The 11,156-nt window shown below is 42.3% G+C and overlaps 1 protein-coding gene across 3 annotated transcripts in view; it reads right to left on the reverse strand.

The window, feature by feature from the left end:
- The window catches only part of PRKCD (protein kinase C delta), a 147,088-nt gene extending 136,509 nt beyond the window's left edge, over positions 1–10,579 (reverse strand). For 2 of the 3 annotated variants that reach the window (XM_034777022.1, XM_034777020.1), the window contains exon 1: positions 10,204–10,336. The gene's annotated coding sequence lies outside the window, so the exon portion shown is untranslated. Of the gene's footprint in view, positions 1–10,203; positions 10,337–10,408 lie in introns of those variants that run through there. The other variant, XM_034777021.1, reaches the window with a different exon arrangement.
- Between the last annotated feature and the right edge of the window lie 577 nt (positions 10,580–11,156).

The raw sequence follows: 11,156 nt of genomic DNA on the forward strand, positions 1-11,156 counted from the left end.
ATTTTTTTAGTTCACTGACCTTAGTCAACAGATGCATAAGAGCACAGTGAAACTTTTATGGAGCCACTGGAAATTCTGCATTAACAGAGCTCTAATGCATCAGCAAACTGAATGATAAAGAATTAAGTCACTCTATGATCACACCGCCCACCTAAAATCTAGAGCAGTGATACTCAGATGCAGGCTCGCGAGTCCCAAGTGGTTCTTTAATGTTTCTCCTACAGCTCTTTGAAGCACTTGATATTAAAACACTGTGATTTATTTATTAGCCAATCTAAGTTTTAACCAATTAGGATGCTTTTACTATGTTATTAACCAATTGTAGTTGATAAAATAATAATACTTGGTCAGTCGTTTTACTGTGAGAATATTGTGTATATATAATTCCTCTGTCATACTGTTTAAATATGAATATATAGTACAACAGTAAATGAAACATTTAATTCACACTACTATGGCTCTTTGGGTAATGCTGATCGATAATGCTGAACCACTGAGGTCTGAGTATCACTGAACTAGAGAGTATGAGAAATGTGGTATTTTTGCAGCAAAGATCACCAGGTACTTTTGAAGAGTCTTCTGTCAATACTAAAAGCATCTTTAGTCAAATCAACTCCTACTCCATCACATGCACACATACTTGTATGACTGTATGGGGTTTTAGTTCTTATTGTAGGAATCACAACGTGAATCTATAAAGGAAGCAAAGTTTGCTGTCAAAAGCATGAGATCTTAACAAGAGAAAAACACCCATCCACCCTGAAATAAATACATCAACTGTGTTCTTTTCTTACATGTATTTAAATGAATCAGAAACTGTTTAAAAAAAAGCAATAAATCCTACACAGACAAAAGGTTTTCCATTAAAATATTATCTGACATATATTTATGTCATTGCCACAAATCAGCATTTACACCAGTGTAATCCAAGTAACACTAAAAAAAAATTTAGATACAAAACACTCCTTTCTTTAGTTACTTAGTTGAGCCAACCAAATGCAAAGTCATCCAGGAGGCATTACGAAAGCTATTATTTTATTATGAGATTCACACAATTAAAAAAGTTAGTTTCATTTTAACATAAAAACGTTTCAGAGTACTTGAATGATGCTCATTCAGCTCCATCACTGACTCTTCTGACAATAGCAAACAGGGCCGGCTCCAAGGTTTTTGCCGCCCCAAGCGGCACAAAAAAAAAAAAAAATAAGCCGCAATCGCGATCTGCGGTGGCAATTCGGCGGGAGGTCCTTCGTTCCAAGCGGGAGTGAGGAACCGTCTGCCAAATTGCCGCCGAATAGCTGGACGTGCTGCCCCTCTCCAGAGTGGCCGCCCCAAGCACCTGCTTGGCAAGCTGGTGCCTGGAGCCGGCCCTGACAGCAAATGAAAGGCAAGGGGTGAATCGTGCTCTCTGTATTTCCCTAAGATGGTACTATGGAAGGATTTGGCCTGGAGTTTCTCAATTGTTATTAATTTCTCATGCAGCAAGTTTTCTTTAAATGAAAAAGCCTCATGCCTCACCCTGCTTCCCACCCGGCCCGAATCAATTCCCAAATAGAAGTTTTTGGCAAATATGCATACTACCTGGTAAGCTTAGTTTTAAAAAACCTCACCAAATAGCTCTGTTAGCAATAGACTAACTAAGCTGCATTAAGTGGCAGTTTTAAACAAATCAGAGGCTTGCAGGGTCTAGTCCATAATATTTGACTAAGAGCCAGATATTTAAAGGTATTTAGGCACCTACTGGGATTTTCAGAAGCACCTAGGTGCCCAAGTCCCATTGGTTTCAGTGGGAGTTAGGTGCCTTTGAAAATCCCATTAGGTGCCTAGCTGCATCTTTAGACACCTAAATACCTTTAAATATCTGGCCACAAGTTTCCAGAAATGTATTTCAATCAGCAGGCAAACAAAAAACAAGTCTGATAGCACAACAAACAAGACTTCCTCCTCTCTGTAACTCTGCCCATATTGCACGTTGACACAAAATAAATCTGGTGCATTGACATATACGAGCTGCCACAGGCATGATGAGGACCAAACTCTGTAATCACTGAGTGTTCAGGTTTAGCAAGTTTCTTAGTCAGGCAGAAAAATGTGGTGGCAAAGAAACTGCACTTCCTCAAGAAACCATGGACTTTAAAGTAATAAGAGGTGCAAAAATCAACATTCACAAACATTGCTTTTAACAGGTTTGCAATACAAAGGTACTCGGGGGAAAAATGAGGTTCTAAATGGCTTATTATGTAACTTGACCTTTAACTTAATGGACCTAAGAGTAAGGGAACAAAAAGGTGAAACTATCTATCTGTCATCTCATGAAACCAACACATAATAAAAAACTAGGTTAAGCCAGCACAGGACTAGATTTTCATCCCTCCAATAACTTTTTATGTTGGGGGGGAAAACATCTATTGTTCTTGCTGGGCATGTTTCATAGAATCATAGGACTGGAAGGGACCTCGAGAGGTCAAGATATACACATGTTTTTTGGTCACACAGCCAGTATTAGAACCAGGCCTGTGATCTCTAAATCACCTCTGCAAACCAAGGAAGGATGATACTTCCTATAATGAAAAAGGTGGCCTGTGCATAAATAAACATTGGTCTCTGATTGGGGGCTCATAGGAACTACAACCGCACAAATAAAAATAATACTGTCAATGAAGTGTAAAAACACATTATTAGATGACATACCAACTAAGCAAACAACCTAATAATACTTCACCCATGACTGTAATGCCACCCAAATTATCTCTTGTTCTTCTCAGTAATTTGCCTATCTGCCCTGTTCTTTTAAGCAGGTAACATATTGGAATCCACAAGAATCCTTTTCTGAGCCAAATTTTTGTAAGTTTTGATTCTCTGCCCACTCAAAAAGATAGGTGACAAGAAGCACCCCCCAACCACACACACTCTCCAAAACATAGTTGAACTTGTATTATTTAAGGCCTAGCAACTTTGAGTGTGTCCCTTTCCAGGTAAAACCATTAAGGTGCATTACCCATGCTACAGTTCTATGAAATTATCTGTGACAGCCACATAGAAACACACCGAACAGTTTATTAAGCAGTTATCACTGCATGAATACCAATTGAATGTGCTTGAGAAAACACCCTTAAATAAACTTTTCAACACCGCACACAACGGCAAACTAACTACATGTTAACCCAGATTCATGGGAACTGAAATACCTAAAATTATTTTCTATTTATGTAGATGTGTTCTGAAATTCTGTTTATAGAAACTGATTTTACTTTATAATGTCAGATATCAATCACATGAAAATGATTTTAGTGTGTGATCATGTGCAGCAGCCATACTGATACAGCATCATCACTTCCAAGGGTGAATGTGTTTTAATATTTATGCTGGGGTTTTTAAAACAAGTTAAGTACCCAACTCACATTGAGTCTCAATCTTTTGACAGCTTCAGCCTTAAGCATTAAGTGACAATAAACTATGCATTTATTTGAAAGGCTTAACAAACCCATAATCAGAAATACACACACACATTCTCCAGCCCTTCAAATCACTCAGCACCAACATTGCAACAATTTGTAAAGGCCCTCTATTTCTCAGATGGATCAAGAATGTTCCCAAGTTTCATGAACTTTTAACCCCTCCCATCAGCCCCAAAGCACTTGCATCCCATCATCATGGTCCTGCTGACAAAGGAGGAATGGATGGCTCTCTTCTGAGATTGCTGGCTGAGTAGCACGAGGCATTCTCTCCAGTAAACTGAGTGCCAACCTACTGCTTTGCTCCTTGTTTCCATCAACCCAGTTACTGAAAGATACTGATCTGCGATACTGCAATGCATATTCTATAGCTTTTTATTAATTCTGTGCAGTTGCTCTCCCCTTTAATTTAAGGAACATTTATAAAATACTAATATTAAAGTCTGGCACCTCAGCTTATGCCTTTGGAGTTTTCCCTGCTCCTCCCTCCTACTAGCTAGAACAACATCAATTCTAACTGAATTTTTGTCAATTGAAAAAAAAAAAAAAAGATAACAAGCAACAGCAAGTTTGACAGGTCCAAAATCCAATTCAGTCTGGTGAAAAAATAAATCTTGCCTCTGACAGGTGGAAGCTTTTCCTGGCAAGTGGGCGTCAATACCTCTATTTCTGCATAAACTAACACATACTTTAAAAAATTAAACAGCCTGATTGCCATAGGTCCTGAGAGCACCCACAGTTCCCATTACACAGGGTGATCAGTACCTATGGGGAAAAAATAAATAAGTCAGGCTATCACTCTCCAGTGCCTATGGCAGCTAAGATAACCTTCTACATAGGACACATTGTAAACCAATGTAGTGTTTTCTTTCTGAGTTTGCAAAAAGAGAGCTCTAGTGCCTGTCTCTATTGCTCATAGCTTTGCCAAATACAACAGATTCAAATTGGCATTATTCTTGATATTTTCCACTGCTGTCCAGGGGGTTCTGAATAGCAACAGTGAAAATGACCAGAGTATGTTAATTTTATCCTTTTGCAAGACTCAGGTTCCTTTCTTTGCTGGCATTTAGGACCCCTTGCACAGCTTGAAACTATCAGGAACCAACTCGGGCATTGAGGCTATTCAAGGAGAGGAGGACTCAAAGGAAGCTGTCCAGAGGTACAGTAGTGGAGCTCCACAAATAGTTACAAGGCTGAATGGAAGAGAAAAGAGCATTCATGTTTATTAGGCACCTACTAGCCAGAAGCTGATATGCAAGACGGAGGCCCAGACTAAAGTCCAAGGAGAACATTCTGGTAGGAATCCCAGCACTCTTTTCAACAGCCAACGATAGTGGGAGAGTTGGGTTTCTAATAACAAGTGGGTTACTCTGGAATTTCACTGGTGGTTCCCTCCTTTTCTTTAACCTTTTCTATCTGCCTTTGACTAGTGTTTGATGTTTCAAGCCCTGGTCTACTCAACTTTTTTTTTTTGTGGGAGGTAAATGTCTTTCTGATCTTGGTGGTGAAGGAGGAAGAGTTTCTTATCTCTTCCTCAAATCTGAGGTCTAAGATCTGAACTCCAACTCATTAGAGAGCCGATATCTGGAACACGTAAATGTCTTGCCTACTCCCCAAAATTAAGTAGACAAGCAAAGCAGAGGGACAGCATGACGTGCATGTCCTTGAACCAGAAACGAGAGTGGCAGGTCTAATTTGAGGCCTAGAGCCAATTTAGAGAGTGGCTTTAATACAAAAACTTTGTTATTAATAATGATATTTACTATTATTTTGATAAGTAAATAGATTTGTCTTTGTTTAAGTATCCTTCCAAAATTTGCAAGGTCACAAAAGTAAATACGTTTAAGCAGCGCTTCCTTCCTCGTAGCCCATCTTCTTTTCACTGTGCTGTGAGGTCAGAAATTGGAATTTATTATATCTCAGTATTTCAGGCTCACCAGACCAATGCCACAGTGACCGAATTATGACTGCACAGTATGTTTGAGCACAAGGAAAAGGCAGGCTATAAGTTATAAAAAAAAAAATACCCCAAATATATTCACAAATAATTATGGCATAGGCAAGATACCAGACAAAGTAAATTGCTTCCTATATTTAAGAGATCTCTTTTTATCAGGTTTGTCTCAGCATGGGAATCACTGTTTTAAACAAGGTGGTGTTTTCTTGGCTCAGTTACTGGGGGGGCAGGACTCAGACTATTTTCTATGAATTCTACTTCACATCAGACAAACAGTGACTCTTTGCTGCATTTAACAACTATATTGGCCTTACATCAACAGAGCTTTGTAACAGATGATAGTTGCCTACACTCTCATATTGAGCCATTCATTGCCACTGAGCAGCTGTAATAACTTGATGGCTAAGTTTGAACTCCTAGAATTAGATTGCTAAAGTACTGGTAGTTCTTAACTCCATTTCATTTATCATTACACAAAACCATTTAATTTGTGCTTAATGGAGTAATATTTCTCATGTTGTAGAAATTTTGGTTTAAAAATACAATTCCAACATGTACAGTTTTTACCCTCTCTGTCTCTCAGCCCCTTTAGAAATAACAATATTTTAAATGTCATGAAGAGGTAATGTTTAATTGAGGGCCATTATAAGAAGGTTTTATAAAGAAGACAGTCAAAGAACCTTAAGTCAAGAAGAGTATTATAAAAAGAATAAGATAAAGGGTATATGCATGGGGATGCATTTGCGGAACCTAATGATTGTATTTTAACATATGACTGGAAGTAGAAGCTGAAAAAGAAGATAATGTTCTGAAGCTGTGTGTTGCAATCTGCAGTGTTTAACTCTTTCCCCAAAGTTTGCAAACTTTCCACTGTGGCTTTGGGTAACTGATAATCCATCAGTCAGAATATTAGATATTAGCTCATACATTTTTGTAACAGACATTTTCAGGAACTGCTCTAAACAGGAAATACTGAACATTTTTTTTAAAATTGCTGAAGTAGCTGTTGAGCTGTTAAGGAACATTTCAGGAAAACTACAATGTTGCTGCTTCAGCTTGACAAACTGCAGTCACCTCAAACTCAATGGCATTTCTTTCTCTGGTTGTTTCTTTGGTGCTGGGCACAGCATGCATTATTTGCCGGTGCATTTAACAGTAGCTAGCGAACCGAGTGAAAGAAGCACTTGGGGTATATGCCTCCACTGCAACTGGAGGTGTGATTTGCATCTTGGCTAGGCATACCTATGGTAGCTTGAATCAAGCTAGCTCACTAAAATGGCAGTGAAGATGCAGCAGCGCAGACTTCAATGCGGGCTAGCAACCAGATACGTATCTATGGGGACTGGGCAGACTTGGAAAGCCCATGTTGAAACCAATGCCTGCATTGCTATCTTAGTGGGTTAGCTAGACTAAAGCAAGCATGGGTATGCCTACACAAACTGCAAATCACACCTCTGACTGCAGTGTAGACCGAACCTAAACGTGTGCATGAGGCCAAGAAATTACCAAAATTCAAAAGAAATTGGACATTTATATGGATAACAAGAATATCCAAAGTTATGAAAGTTAACGTGAACAACATTTTGTTAGAGACTTTAAACTTAATGTTTCAGGTTAAACCAAACTCTATTTGAGATTAACAGAGTGAGACAATGTGGAAGGCAGAGGATCTCCCATTTGTCTTCAGTGGGATTCTTACAACTTCCCCTGGTCCTGCCCACTGTCAACTCAGAGGATATTAGACTAGATCAGGGGTAGGCAACCTGCAGCACGTGAGCTGATTTTCAGTGGCACTCACACTGCCTGGGTCTTGGCCACCGGTCCGGTGGGCTCTGCATTTTAATTTAATTTTAAATGAAGCTTCTTAAACATTTTAAAAACCTTATTTACTTTACATACAACAATAGTTTAGTTATATATTATAGACTTATAGAAAGAGACCTTCTAAAAACGTTAAAATGTATTACTGGCACGCGAAACCTTACATTAGAGTGAATAAATGAAGACTCGGCACACCACTTCTGCAAGGTTGCCAACCCCTGGACTAGATGGACTTTTGGGCCTGGCAGTTCCTATGTGCAAACTAATATTATCTCCTCTGTGCTACCTAGGTATTTTAGGAGAGAGATAGCACAACATCCAACCAACCCCTGTAAATTAAGACTTCAGATATGAACATAAAATGCTATATTTCAATAATGTTAAAAGTTTTGGAGAATTCTGAAGTTTCCTCTATGAACTTATACATACAGTAGGGGGTATGTGTGTGCATATATTGCATGTATACAAAAAGGGGAGACCAGAAAAATTAATTTCTTAAATTTTACTGTTTTCCAACTGCTTTCAAAAGATCCATATTTGATCACATAGCGAGGGATTTTATAGCTTGACATGCTGAGCAGTTTACTTATGGTTCAAATGTGCTGCATATCCAATAGTGATCCTTGAGAAACAAAAACTGATGATACGTGTGTCTGGACTAAAAAGACTAATATTACCATACTTAGGATCTATATTAAGTGCAAATGTGACAGATACCATCTTAGCTGACATGAGAAGATTTGAACCCAGGACCTCAAAAATTAACAGCATGAGTTTGACCTGGTCCCCACTAACCCCCCACTTCGGACTAAGGTACGCAAATTCAGCTACGTTAATAACGTAGCTGAATTCGAAGTACCTTAGTCCGAACTTACCGCGGGTCCAGACGCGGCAGGGAGGCTCCCCCGTCGATGCCGCGTACTCCTCTCGCCGAGCTGGAGTACCGGCGTCGACGGCAAGCACTTCCGGGATCGATCCGGGATTGATTTATCGCGTCTAAACCAGACGCGATAAATCGATCCCAGAACATCGATTGCCTGCCGCCAGACCCTCCGGTAAGTGTAGACGTACCCTTTGAGTGAACGAGACAAGGCTCAATAATTGGACACTGTAACAACTCACATCCTCCATGGATCAGCACAGAGGGGCCTATAAAACAAACAAATGCCTATACACGCACACACAGAGTGAAGGGTTGCCAACCTTTCAGGACTATCCTGGAGGCTCCAGGAATTAAAGATTATGTCATGTGATGAAACCTCCAAGAATACGTCCAACCAAAATTGGCAACCCTAAATTACACAAACTCCAGATATTTGAACAGGGATTGAAGATGTAAGAATTCCATTATCTTGTCATATAGTTACAATTTGCTTAGCTCACTGAAAACTCAACTTTGCTCCCATTTGCTTTCGGTGTATATATATTTTTAAAGTCTGTTCTGCTGATATGTTGCTTCATCTCCCAAATCAAAGGAAGCTACAGCTGTTTTATAATCAAACCTTTAGCTGACATGATAGATAAATAAATTACTTCATACTGTAGCATTCCTGGAGTTGTATGGGCTAAATTATGACTCCTCCCTGAACACAAAGTTTCCCTGTCCAGGTTAGCTATGCTTCCTGGAACTAATGATCACTATTATCACAGTGAAACGAGAAGACATGCTAAGAAAGTCCACACAAAAAAAGTCTCTCATTCAGACAGCTGAGCCATCTCACATACAAGGATACAACAACTTTTACTAACATGTAGAAGAGTATAAGCATCCTTACTTCCTGGCCCCTCACTTCTGAAGCAAGAGCATCACTGAAAACGCCTAATTAAAAACTATATGACTGCCATCATTTGTTGCAAGGACCATTTGACTGGCATCAGTTGTCATGTTGGCTATATTTCAACAACAATTTAAAAAATGTCAATGTACTCTTGCCAGTTCCCATCCTCTCAAGAAGAGGGGAAACACAAATCAGCTAGGAAGACTTTTTTATCTGCTTTCTAAATGTACTAAATTCAGGTTTTGTTACGCAAGTCCATTATCATGTATATTAACTGGCATCAGCTTCTATGGTCACTATCTTAGCTCAGAGTTAGCCAGAGACCCCTGTTTCAATAGGTTTACTGATCTGACTCTCAAATATTCAGTAAGCGATTTAACAAAAATCACTTGCTGATTTACAAACCACCACTGACCAGCTATTACACGCAAACAAAGTTTAACATGTAACAAGTAAGGCATTTGCAGCAAGACCCTGGGAAAGTAAAGGACTAAAGTAAATAGCGTAACTCTTAGGGGCAAGTTCACCCAGAAGAAAAACAGGATCCGAAGTCAACAAACAAAACGGTCAAGAAGACGGACCAGGCCGATAGAAGGACTTACAGGTATCGCTTATACTCCCTGATTTCTGTGCATTCACCACGGAGTCATTACACAAAATATGGAGGCTCACAGAGCCAGGAAGCCATGGTGGAGTTATCTCCTCGGCAAAGGATGTCAGAGGCAACCTTTGCTTACCCCAGAGCGGTGCGAGTTCTGCGGAGCAGTCCCGACCGTCTCTCCTTACGACGCCAGGAGGGGAAGACAGGACAAATCAAGGCTTCCTCGTTGACTTACATGAGTGTACCCGTCCCGAGCCCAAAGCCAGCTACGCCCGCCACCCTGCCGGTGCTGCGAGGGGAACCTGAGTGAGCCCCCGGGGGCGGCTAAAGGGAGAGACCCAGGCTGGAACAGACCGAGCACTGCCCCCCCGCGGAGATGCACACCCCCTAAGCGGGGACAGCACCCACAACCAAGGCACGAAGGAGCCTCCTGCAGAGGGAGGGGTAGGACAGGCAGCGCCTGTGCCGCTTCCTCATTCACCCGGCGCCAGGCGAGGCAGGAACTGCCGTGCGAAGCGGGGAACTCCCCGAGCCGGGGTCCCGGCGGCAGGTACCCGGGCGGCAGCCCCCGCGCGGACCCCAGGCACTCACCGCCTCCCGGGCGAGCTGAGCACGGCGGGGCCGGCGTCCCGGCCAGACGGCGCGGAGCTGCTGCAGCTCCCAGGCCGAGCGCTGTCCCAGAGCTAGCGAGTGCCCAGCCCAGCTTGGCCGGCCAGCCCGCCCCCCTGCCGCTCGGCCCGCCCCCCGCGCTCCGCCCTTCGGGGCACGGCTCCTTCCTCCGCCCCGGCCCGCTCACCTGCCCCGCCGGCTCCGCCTAGTCACAGGACGGGTGTGTGTGGGCTCCTGCTGCACAGGGTCCGCGACCGGCCAGATGCGGGAAACCCAACCCCAGAGCCAGTTTTCTGGTGGCGGGGCGCGGGACAGAGCCACCCTCCTGCTCCGGCTGCGCTTGCTCCTTCGCCTTCCTTGTTCTCTTCTCTTCTCCCTTCCCTCTCTCTTACTCTCCTTTCCCCCTCCCTTCTTTTCCTCCCCCCTCTCTTTTAGTCTCCTCCCTTCCCTAACGCTTCCGTCCCCCTCTCCCTTCCTCTTCTCCTATCCTTTTCCTTCTCTCACTCTCCTCCCTTCCCTCATGGTACTTTCCCTCTCTCGTGTACACTCCTTCTTTCTTCACATTACCGTCCCCCTTTCTTACTCTCCTCCTGTCCTTTTCCTGTTCTCACTCTCCTCCCGCCTCTTACTCTCCTCCCTTCTTTTCCTTTCTCTCACTCTTCTTCCCTCTCTTTTACTTGGCTTCCTTCCCTCATGGTACTATCCCCCTCTCTTTTATTCTTCCCCTTCCTTTTCCTTCCTTCACTCTCCTCTCCCTCCCCTTTTACTCTGCCTCCTCCCTCATGTTGTCTTCCCCTTCACTTTTACTCTCCTCCCCCCTCTTTTTCTCTTCTCCCTTCCCTTTCATGTTTGAATTCTCCTGAGACCAGTAAGGAGCTCTCCCTGACTAGGGTTACCATATTTCAACAAGCAAAAAAGAGGACGGGAGGAGCCCC

The sequence above is a fragment of the Trachemys scripta genome, chromosome 7 (assembly GCF_013100865.1).
Source record: "Trachemys scripta elegans isolate TJP31775 chromosome 7, CAS_Tse_1.0, whole genome shotgun sequence".
NCBI classification, from domain to species: domain Eukaryota; kingdom Metazoa; phylum Chordata; order Testudines; family Emydidae; genus Trachemys; species Trachemys scripta.